The following is a 12158-nucleotide window of genomic DNA, read 5'->3' on the forward strand; positions in this document are numbered from 1 at the left end:
CTTGCACATCAGTTTCCCAGAATCGCGAGATTCTGCTTCAGCATGGTCAGCGGTTCACATGGGAACGGGCGATATAATTCGTGTTTCGGGATTATGTTGAAATGTGTATCATAACCGAAAGAATGTATGTATTCCATTTTGCTTTTACACACTGTATAATTAACTTACTGATGGCTTGATTGTGCGTCTCAGTGTGATTTTGCTTTCTTTGCAGGAGACTACTCAATTTCACTTTCTAAATTGTCACTGTCAGACATATTTTATTTTTGATTATTTTCAAAAATTTGTTTCATAAAACACAGGTTATTTATACTGTGGTAAACAATATTTCATACACTTTAGTAGCCGAGCTCAGTGTGGCGAAACGCCGAACCAGTGGAAAGAGAATCGCATAGTTTCTTGCGCATGGCAACTCATCTTCACTACATGCGTTGCCCCTCTAGCAATCGGTTTTACGTGCGGTTATAGATGTTTTACATCAAAAAGTCCCACTTCTCCAAAAAAAAATCGGACGAAATAACAATGTGAGTCATACGATGATTACAATACTGTTCAAAGCAACAAACTTTTTCTTTACAAAATTTACCTCACCCAAAAGATGATCCTGATCACAGGAATTCAGCAATATTCAATGAGTATCATAGATCTTCAATAATATATTTAAAGGTCTCTGAAAATCAAAACACCACACAATTCATATTTTATTTCCATGAATATTTAGTCTATCTAGTTATTCAAAAGCTGAAAACTGATATGGACAAACTTTGGAATTAATCATTTTTCCAAAACTTTCGGGACTCTCACTTTGCCAAGTTATAATTATTGATGCATCTCTTAATAATGAATTAGATGAATTAGATAGGGCTTTTCAGTTATCATTACCCTAATAATAATAAATGACAGATGTTGACAATCAAATACAAATATTGCATGTTTCTGTCAAAATTTTCAACTTATCCATTCTTCTTTTACCTATAAAAAAAAATATAAAAATAAACCTTAATTTACGAATATAACGAATATTCTAAATTCACCTTCCTTATTACTGAAGGAAAATAAAACAAAGTCAAGCTCCAAAATATGTTTGTTATTATAAAAAGTATTTTCCTAGACGATCTACATGGCCAAATTTCGAATTTAAAGTCAGAATTGCCATTTGGAAGAAATGTTGACATTATGAAGTCCCAATTCAATGTTTTCCAAGAATAATATAAGAACGTAGGCTTTCACCACCAAAGGAAATGATTCTTAAAATGTCATAAATCGATGATTTCATTCAATTTTGAAGTCGTATGCATTTCATGTGATGAAAACAGAAAATGATAATGACAAATATAATAATCCGGCACTTCTACGGTATTGACGAGACACCGGTATTGCCCTACGCTCCGGGATATTGAATTCGTTGTGGGGAACGTGAAATGCTGAATTTATTTGAACTATTCGTTTCCCATCCTCAGACTCATACGAGCTAATAAGCCTGATGTAGACCTTCTCGACCACCAGAGCAGAACGCTATTTATTTAGATTTTTTCTTTGAACTCCGCAGACTTTATCTAGACGACCCTTTCAGGATGATTATTTAGATTATTGGAGGCTTGCCGCATCAAGACAGAAGGCCGTCATTCTTGGCTCACTGCGCTTGCTCAGGGCACATGATTCTCGGACCCAATGATCACTTACCCCACGGTGTGGGGAGTGGTCGTTGGTTGATAATGCTGGCGCGCCCTCCTGAATGAATCGGGGCTTCGGGGGATGGGGCCTGACCAACGCAAACTTAGGTTGAAAATAATAATAATAATAGTGATAATAACACGCAATTATCACTTACCCCACTGGTTGATAATATAATGCTGGCGCGCCTTCATGAATGTATCGTGGCTTCAGGGAATAGGGCCCGACCAGGTTAAAAAAATTATGATAAAATACTTAATTGACCAACAATGAAAATTGTCTGACTGTTTTTTCAAATGAATTCATCATTGAAATTTTTAGAATTTTAAATGCTTTCATCTCGTATAAGAGGGAGATAACGATGAAGAAAGCATGCAGATGATTTAAAACCTTTCAGGAAAGGTAAAAGAAAATAAATACTCTTTCCGTTACAGAATTTTGAATTGCTGATCTGTTTCAATTGATGATTTTTTCACAAAAGTTTCTTTTAGAAATATCATAATCACAAATCATAAGGATACTTTTTGTGTACAAAATATCTAGATTTTTTGCCTTGGCAAAAATTTTGAAAATACCCAACATTTTTTCATTCAGGTTTGAGTTTGAGACATGAGTATCACAAAACTCAGTGCGAATTTCTTATACAAATAAAAAATGAGCTGATGTCTATGATTCATTTCGAAGGTGAGTGAAAATACAATTGTTAGTGAAGCAAATTATTAAGATGATGATGTGTCATAATTGGATGAAATTCCAATCTGGAATTCCTGTATAATAACAGACCAATTATAACGTGGAAATAACAATCACATGTTATTCAGTTAACATGAAAATCAATCACCTGATGCGAATTATCCAAATTCCACATATAATTTTACAATGTATGTTTCCATGAAAATGTTACAAAGACACGTAATTCCCAATTCAAAAAAATTAATGACGGTAGAATCAGTTCTTAATTAAGAAGCAAAATTCAATGGCTGTAATTACAATCTGTGGAAATCATTTTATATATCTTGTCATCTATATAGCAATTACCAGCTCGAACTGATTCTAGTTCTTACTTTGTTGCAAAAATATGCGGAGTTATCAGCAGGAATCAGCTACACGATTGAAGTAGGTACTTCATTTTTACAAATGCGACGAATGAATATTTTGCTAAAATGTTGATCCTTGTTGAAAATCACATCGCCACCGTATCTATTGATAATATTACTGAAACAACAGATTTCCCTCAGATAAAAGTGGACTGTAATGAGTAATGGATCTGATTACCTCTAATTGTTCTGGATATATGTGAAGTATCACTTTGTAGAAAAATACCGCGCAATAATAGATTCTTTAAATATTTCACCATATTGAAGAAACAATATTCCAATAATTATTCTCCTTCACAGTAAATAAATTCAATCATTAAGTTTTAATTGAACTAGTGCCACGAATATGACCACTTTTTCAAAAAATTGTTTAGTGTGTGAAAATAAAAAAAACTACTTTCCATCAATTCATTGGAATCATTTTTGGAATACATACATTTTTTTTCTTCTTGTGACTGCAATACGCACAATGAGTGCTGTCATGGGCTACCCATTTCGTCAATATTGCCATCTGCAGCTCATGTGTCAGTAGTACAGCCATGTTTTCTTCAAGTGTCTTCCTAATGAGTAGTCCTGGAGGGCTGTAATTGCTCTGAGTCAATCCGTGCTCAGTTGAAGCAGACAGTACTTCTTTAACGTTTCTCTCATAAGTGTTCGTAGATATAATTTTTATGTTTTCTCAGTGAGTCATTTTTTTATGACTGACTGTCTGATCTAGTACCTTCTGTGTACACGTACATGTTTTCAGAATTATTTTTGTTTCTTATTACCTCATTTCCAGAATGAACTCTGAAAAAGAAAATATAATTGATCTGCATTAATTCCACCACACAAATTTATGTTTTTTTGAATATGTTGTATTTACCTATCTCAGTTTGAAAGGTTTTGGGGAGATACAGAGCCAAAACCTTTCTTTACCTATTTAGTTCTGAATTGCAATACAAACGTGATTAAATTAAGGAAACATTTTAATAATTTAACATTTTTGTGATCAAACAAATCGCGGTTAACAACGGTTATAAGGTATATATTATAGGCTATAACTACAAAATCAAGCCATGGACCTGGTATACCCAAATTCAAGATATGATAACGTCAGTTATAGGACATTGCCATATTTGGGTGAACCACCCAATGATATTGCTCGTTTTTTGAAGAAAGAATGCGTAAACGTATAGCTTACAGAATGAATAATAATCTAAGTGAATGTATTAAAAACGATAAAGACAAAACTTCGGTGTCGAATAGATCAGAAGTATATAAACTGACTTGTGGGTCTTGTCCAAAACTGTATATTGGCCAAACAGGGAGAACATTTTCCCAAAGAATTAAAGAACATAGAAGTAGTTTTGTAAACCACCTTTTAGCAGAAGGAAATGAGTTCAATCATGAATACGAGGTGTTACATTCAGAAGAGAAGAGTTTGAAACTCAATCTTCTAGAATGTTTAGAAATAAATAGCTTCAGGAATTCGGGTGATTTACTGAATGATCAATTAGAATTGAATAACTCTCCGTTGCTGTATATTTTTTCAAATCTGGAAAATGGGACAAAAGCTCAGTTAATTTAATTCATTACAAACTTAGGTAAAAATCAGGTACTTGAAATGTAGGTACTTCAAATTGTAGAATGAGTTATATATAGCATTGAATGTGTTGAATTAGTTAGTGAAGACACCCCCGAAGAAGCCATTGTATGGCGAGACACGTGTTGCGTTTTTGTAAAATTGTTCAGTGGAAAACTCACAATAAAGTGTTTTTAGAATACAGTTCTTTGGAGACGGATTATACTTGGGCAGTTGAATGATTTTCATTGAGAAAGTGTATTTCCATATAAAAAATTGTTCCAAGATTTTCCATTCATAATTACGTAGAAACCGACTTAGTCAAATTTTATATCGTAACTCATTCATAAATGTATTATTATATTGTGTAGCGTTCCCATAGAGAATATATGTTTCAGTTCATAACAAATTTCATACAAACTGAAAAGGAAAAAGTGATTTCTATATAACTCAATCTCCATTTGTTTCGAAAGTTTTTTCTTTCGTGTACCTAATTCAATGTTCGAAAGTGGTTATTTCAAAATGCTTCTACTTCGAGTAACTTCCATGCATGATATAGGCATTTTTGAATAGCTTTCTTCTTTCCTTCTAAAGTTTTTCACAATGTTTTTTAATGAAGATCGAAAAATGAAAGACGGAGAAGTGATATTTTCATTTTTAAATTTTCATTCAGTGTTTGAATACTGATTTGAATACAAATATAAAGTTAAAATCAGTCCAAAATGTCGTTGTGGAATAAAAATCCATGTAGAGTTCGTAGAAGAAAGGGGTGTTCTATCGATCTCAGCGGCGGTTGTCCCTTTTCACTAATTTATAGCTTTAAGGGTGTTAAACCTCATCAGGCACTTATCGTTATCCAACTGATAAGGATTTGGAAATAAAAAAGACAATCGTATTTGACAGTGGCCTCTCGTAAAACAACCAAGAAATCTGTTGTTTTTAACGATTGGTTCGCATCTAGATGAATGGTTCTGTTTTTTGTTCTGTCCTGCCATTATCAAATAACTAGCGTTGGAAACTCAAATTGTTCTATTGTCATCAATTTCGAAATTGATCGGTTTAGAATTAACATGTTATCTCAAGAGTGTATATGATGATATGAATGACTATATACCCGTAATCTAAAATTTATGAAAAATGTATTGAGGAAATAAGCTGATGCGGTTATTTCCATGCTTGTTGAATGTTATTAGGTGTTTTGAATCAATACAGATTGTTTCAAATTTGAAAAGGTAATGAATCGTTGTGATTGATTACAAAATCGATAACATCGTGGAACTCACTGATTTCTCATTGTTATCATTTGTGGATTGAGAAGTTGAAGAATTTGTGATATTTATTCATTATTCATTGTTTCACTTAGATATTTTGTTGACCAAGTTGATTATTATTGCCTGGAAGTTTCAGTTTGTTAGTTTTGACATACCTGTAAGAGTACCATCTTGTTTTTTACATGACAGTGGCGACAACTAACAAAAAAACGAATTATATAGTGCAAATGTGAAAAGTAACTTCTCTCTCGACTTTTGAACAGGACAAAATATTAAGGTTGTATGAAATTACCGAAAAAAGTTATATTTTTAGTAATTGTATGGTACGTGGTAAACAACATTTTCAGCAAGTTTTATGAGAAAAAGGTATATTGCTGGACTTTTTTCCCAACACCAAACCGTTATTTCAACATCGCGACACGTGTTTCGATCACCAAGTGATCATCTTCAAGAGGAAGATCAAACTCCTCTTGAAGATGATCACTTGATTATCGAAACACGTGTCGAGGTGTTAAAATAACGGTTTGGTGTTGGGAAAAAACTCCAGTAATTTTCATTATTACACCAAAGGTCCCAAACAGTGCATCACAAGAAAAAGGTACAATTGGTTCTTGAATTTTCCATTTCCCTACTCGTTTCTTGATCTGGAGCAGGAAAGCGGTATATGTGCACAGTTGGAAAGACTGGCTCATGATTTTCGGAGGCAAGGGCGCTATTCCGTTCTTAATTTTTCATCGAAATTCAACTATGAGCTGAAAAAGGTTACCAAATTCTAACCTACAGAAGTTCCTAGAAATGCGCTACTCTTTTTCAACACCTCTCACTGTGGACCAACTGAGTTATACTGGGATTGGATTCATTTCAAGCATACCAATAAAACCAGGAATACGGTTTACTTGGGAATGTAATGCTTTCATTTCAATATTGCTGTTAAACACGAGCTGAGCGGTTTCAGTGCGTGCTGCGGCAGATTCATTGCGGTGATTTTTGTGAAGGGAATCCGCAAACTCCTGGTAGGGTGTCTTGGTAAGAGGCATCTTCTTCCACAAATCTGGCGTTAGGTATGCATAAGTCTTGACAATTGCTGCATAAGTTGCCTTGGCGAAATTACTCAGCGTACCAGTGGAGCCATGACTGTTGTATAGCAGTCTTCAATATCTGCCATCTGCAGTAGTTCCTTAGGAACAGGGGCAGAAACGATAGCAGTACCACGGGGATGAGACGTACAGTTAGAGACCCGCATTTTTCGGTGACTTTGCAAGGCATTGTGTGTGGTTGACCAATTTTGTTACCCCAGTAATATCTACGGACTGGTACGACAGAAAGCTTGGCTAGGATGATGGCTCCACGGATAGCAGTAGCAACTTGTTTGCTGCACTTCACTCCCAAACTGATGTGACCTTTGCTATCACCGATAGCCTTGAAACGAGTACGTTGACCAGCGCGAGACAGTTTCTGAACAGGCATGATCTTCAAAACCTCATCATTTACTTCTGACCCAATGGAGGAATCGAGGATTTCTAACTCCTTGATTGGCAAAGAAAACAGGTAGATCTTCTCCAAAGATATTCTCCAATCGTCCTAACTCAGATACAGGCACCCATTCTTCGGTCTTTCTTTCCGAGACCACGGCCTTCATTCTGGGGCTCCCTCGGCCACGTCCTCTACCGCCACCACCGAATCCACCATGGAAACTGCCACGACCACCGGCGGAAGCTGCCTCCGCCATTGTCCAACACTGCTGTCGAACGAATAGGGTTTTGCATCTCCAATCTTTGAAATGAATAAATTGAAACACTGAATTAATCCTCTCGAACATAAATTGTCACTGGATGAGAAAATCAGAGTGTCAAGGTTCTACTCTTTTTAATTGTGACTTCAAAAGGAAATATAACAAACTTTGGGATCTCACCCTAGGGTTTAGTGCACTAAACCTCACAACTTCTGATCGGAATCCTATTTCCTATTCTAGCAGTCTCCAGCAGTAGCCACCTTAGACTTATGTTTTACAGTGCCAGACACCTCCGAAACAATAATCTGCTCGTTATGTCCAATATATTCCAGTTTTCATGCCATCGTATACTTCGATATTTTATTTTTGAGTTCGGATGCTTTTTATGACTTTGTACTCTTTTGATGATTTTCTACGCTTTTCTTTCTATAATTTTTCTTTCTATTATTTTGCCTGGCATAACTCAAAACATGTGATATATTCTTTTAGATGATTCTCAAAAAATTCAACCTAAATCACCACTACGTGTGCTCTATCTGAAGCCAGACACAGAAAAAACCCTTCCAAAATTTCATCCTTCACACATTGAATCGGTATCAGTTCAAAGTTCAGGCAGTGCTATCTCCTGCTACATCTATTAATCCCTTCAGACATACAAACCGATTCTTAGTATGACATTACATGGTATCATCATTCTGATTATGATTTATTTGGAGTACTACTGCAAACTGCTCGAAAGAATCCCAGATATGTGAAAATAAAAAACTGAAATGATTGGTATGTTACAATCTACAATTGAAAATTGGCAAAAATATTTTTGTATCCAACTTGTCTCGCAAACAGTATAAAATGAGAAGTGGAGAAATGGAATATGACAGTATTATTGGCATCTTGAAGCTTCATATCTTCTCAACAAGTAGATCGATTTCCACAAAGAAAGCAGCAATAAACGAAAAATATTTTTTTCTACACCCGTACTCTAACAATACACTTATATGACCATAATCCGTTTCATAATGATATCCATTATGATACAGATTTTTCATAACGATACAGATTATCAACCAATAGAAACCCATAATTTTTCAATCAAGAATCCTGTTCCTTTGTTTGTCTTAGATTCTAACCTAAGTAACTGATTGCTTTATTTGTCAAAATCAGTTTTCATATTACCTACCTATATTATCAAAATGTCTGAAAACAGAGATATAGAAGGAATACCTTCAACTCCAATATTTTTAAAAGATCAGATTAATTACAGTTGTTATATTCAATATAAATATAATTAGAATCTTTATAGTTTTCATATATCCATGATAATACCATTAAGTTTGTGTTTTTTTTTAAATATGAGTTAATTACTGTAAATGTGTTCAATACAAATATAATATTTATAGTTTTTCATTATTTATCGGGTTTAGAAAAAATAGCGTATGCAACTCTCATGTAATGGTTATTAATACACTCGCATATACCATACAAAACTCGCCTTCGGCTTGTTTCGTATCCCGGTTAATGCTCGTGTCTTAATAACCATCATTACATGATCGTTGCATAATATACTATTTTTGAATGAGATGTTATTCGACCTCCATCCTCATTTCAAAAAATTATGCCCACTTTGTAGACAGATAAATTTATAGCATTTACTTTTTCTGAGCCTAATGCTGGCTTTAAATTCGATAACGAATAGATGATCTCAAAACAGGCCCCTTCAAAGTCGAAAAAAATTTTATTTATCCTTTGTGAAAAATTTGAATATATCTCGAATATACCATTAAAAGAAGAGAAAAATCGCTGAAAAGATTGGGTTTACTCGACTACTGAACTCTATAAATTGATTAGAAATAATATTTTCTCTCTCATTAATGACTGAGAATGATGTATTGAAATAAAACGACGAATTGTGATGATATTCATAAAGTGTCACATCGACTAAGCTTGAGCACCAATATTCGTAACATATACTGGTTTTACAACATGATTATTTGGGAAGGTATTCAACATTATTCAGGGATTAAATCGACGGACATGAACATAAAGTTTTTTCAAATTGTTCAGACCACATTCGACTCTAGAACTTCTCAACTAAATAATCACCGAATCATGATGAGAATTTGGAAGATTCATCGTTAATGACGTCAGAACGCAATTGGATGTGATCAAGAAGAGATATTTATTAAACCATTTTCACGATGACAGGATCATCAACAAAATTTCTCAAAATGAATTACTGATAAAAAAGTGATATGAGCTTTGTTGTTGAGAATGTTTTTACAAATCTAAATGCATAATAAAATATAGGGTGTTCTATTTAAAAAATATCATCAAACGCAAACACCTGTTCATGCAGCTGCAGTTTCGTAAGTATGTATCATCTTTCCCTCCAACCGATTTCCTGGAGTCCTTGAAGTCCACTAAATATTAGTTAGGACAACAAGAGGATTGCTCCGAATTATTGGGGTTCTTGTTGAATACTCTTCGTGAGCAAAAGAATAGCAGAATCAATATTCCTGATCGCTCTGGACTGAATAATTCCGTACAGTCTATTTCGTCTTGTGTTTGTGAATCTTTTGCTGGAAAATTCCTCACTTGTTTACTTTGCAGTAAATGTTCAAGAAGTAGCAAATACGTATGTGAATTTCTGGAACTTCAACTAGCGTTTCCTAATATGACTAATAACCAGTCCGAGCAAAGCTAATTGTTAAGTCATCTCAAAATGGGACTTTTAACAGGTGATGATCGACTGTATTGCCAAACATGCGCCAAACTGACTGTTATAAGAAAGCAACTATAGCTGAGGCACGAGTCAATCTAAAAATAACACTGATGATCTTCAAATATGACTCAACCTCTGATGGAAGCACCAAAATGTTACGAAGGTTCGAAGTAGATGAACGCTTCAGTTCAGCAGACCACAGTTATAATCTTCATGCAGTCATTGTTCACTGTGATTCTGACGTTGAATCTGGTCATTATTACGCCTTGGTCAAAAACGAAATGGACTGGTTTAAGTTTGATGATAGTCGTGTCACTAAGTGCTCTGGCGAAGTATTGAATTTATTGGAGCCTCTGGAGACACCCTACATTTTGTTTCATGAGAGAGAGGACATTGGCAGATCAAGATCTTCAGATGATGTGGTGCTGCAGGTTTTTACGGGTTTTCTTGCAGCTGAAAAAGCAAATGCGCCACTGGAATAAATAATTTCACGATTTGTATTTTGGAAGTGTTTTAAATATTTTTTTATGAAATATTTTGAAAACGACACTTTCGATTTTTGTTTGTTTTCGGCATGGAGAAGGCCATTAAAATTCTACTAGTTTGCCCATTCAATTGAATTCGTAGCATCGATAATAACGTAATCGGCAATTCTATCAGAACAATAACAGTCACAAATAATGTTAATCCTTTGATGCTATAGGGTGAGTATTTCTGTTAGTCCATGTTCAGGTAACACGAACAAATTGGATGGTTTGCCCACTCTAGAGCACGCCACGTATAATTATTTGTGTGCCCGTATCCAACCCACAAACAGGCATTGCTTGGCCTTGGGACTCATTATTAGTCATTTCAAATGCCAACTCAATTAGAAATTGCTCACGTTTGAAATGAATTAGCATAATAGGATATAATAGGGATTCGTGGTATTAATATATTTCCACCTCGGAACTTGCCATTCAAAATGCTGGCTTTGACAACGTTCATCATCAATTTTCCAATGACTAATCGCGTGTTGTTGCACAGCCGTGGTGGATTCAATTTACGAAGCGATCCAACCTTAAGTTGTATGTTGTGGCATGCCTAGCAAATTCAATGAGTTCAAAAACACTGTTAGATATTTGACAGCTTTGTCTACGCTCGATGAATAAATAATGATAGTGGCCGAAAACTGTGTAGGAAGTGAGGGAATGCTTATTGAGACCGGCTTCTTTCCCATCCCGACTCCGTGCTGAGTGAGAAGTGACATCGATAGACCCCTGGCGGGAATAAGTGATCTAGGATCAGGATTAAAAATGATTAAATTACTAAAATTGCTTTAAAAAAATAGGAGTTAGTGATAGAAGGGTGAAAATTGAGATGTATATGTATTTTTTAATGTCACATCATAAAATAATAAAATCAAAACAGTTTGTAAAAAAAAATGGGGTTGAACACCCTTATAACTCAGGGGTATGGAAAGTAGAATAAAATCTATTCTCAGACCTACCGAATATACCTATAAAATTTTATGAAAATCGGCCTAGCTATTTCCGAGGGGTATGGCAACTGTGACTGTGAGTTTGGGTTGAATCGTGTCTGTAGTTTTGTATTCGACGTTTCGGCTCCCATCAATCTAAGGAGTAGACAGATTGAAATCTTAGACAGAACTCATGACAAGACCTGGGGAATGGCCATCACAAATTGATGTTTCGTGATACCTCAAAATCACATTTGGGTAAAAATTAAAAACAAACAATAACTCGTCTAGCTGCACTAAATTGACTGTACTATATCATGTATTCTGCCTCACAAATATAATGATTTCAGTTTTTTATGCTTGTCGTGCCAACGTCCATAGTACATTTCTTTCAATACGTTTCTAGAATGAATATATTCAAAGATGTCAAAGAATCTCCAACAAAAAGTCAACTCGGACTCAACACAACTGGTTCTCAAGCGAGACAGCAGGACAGAATGCTTTCGTTTCACATATTTATTCCCCTGAAAATAAAATTCAGGTATTGTGATCGAGTCATAATTTTATGAAAGTAGATTTATCGGAGACCACTTGATGGTGCTTTCGAAGCGTTTTTTTCAGATACTGATGGAGTGTTACTTT

The 12158-nt window shown here is 34.9% G+C and overlaps 1 protein-coding gene and 1 pseudogene across 1 annotated transcript in view; one reads left to right on the plus strand and one right to left on the minus strand.

Annotated features, from left to right (window-relative positions):
- Wnt2 (Wnt oncogene analog 2) overlaps positions 1–12158 on the plus strand; it is a 295795-nt gene that overhangs the window by 50343 nt on the left and 233294 nt on the right.
- LOC111515110 (small ribosomal subunit protein uS5 pseudogene) lies at positions 6446–7335 on the minus strand (annotated as a pseudogene).

The sequence above is a fragment of the Leptinotarsa decemlineata genome, unplaced genomic scaffold (genome assembly GCF_025532065.1).
Source record: "Leptinotarsa decemlineata unplaced genomic scaffold, Ldec_3_MD MMD2_tig00026307_RagTag_RagTag, whole genome shotgun sequence".
In the NCBI taxonomy this organism is placed as follows: domain Eukaryota; kingdom Metazoa; phylum Arthropoda; class Insecta; order Coleoptera; family Chrysomelidae; genus Leptinotarsa; species Leptinotarsa decemlineata.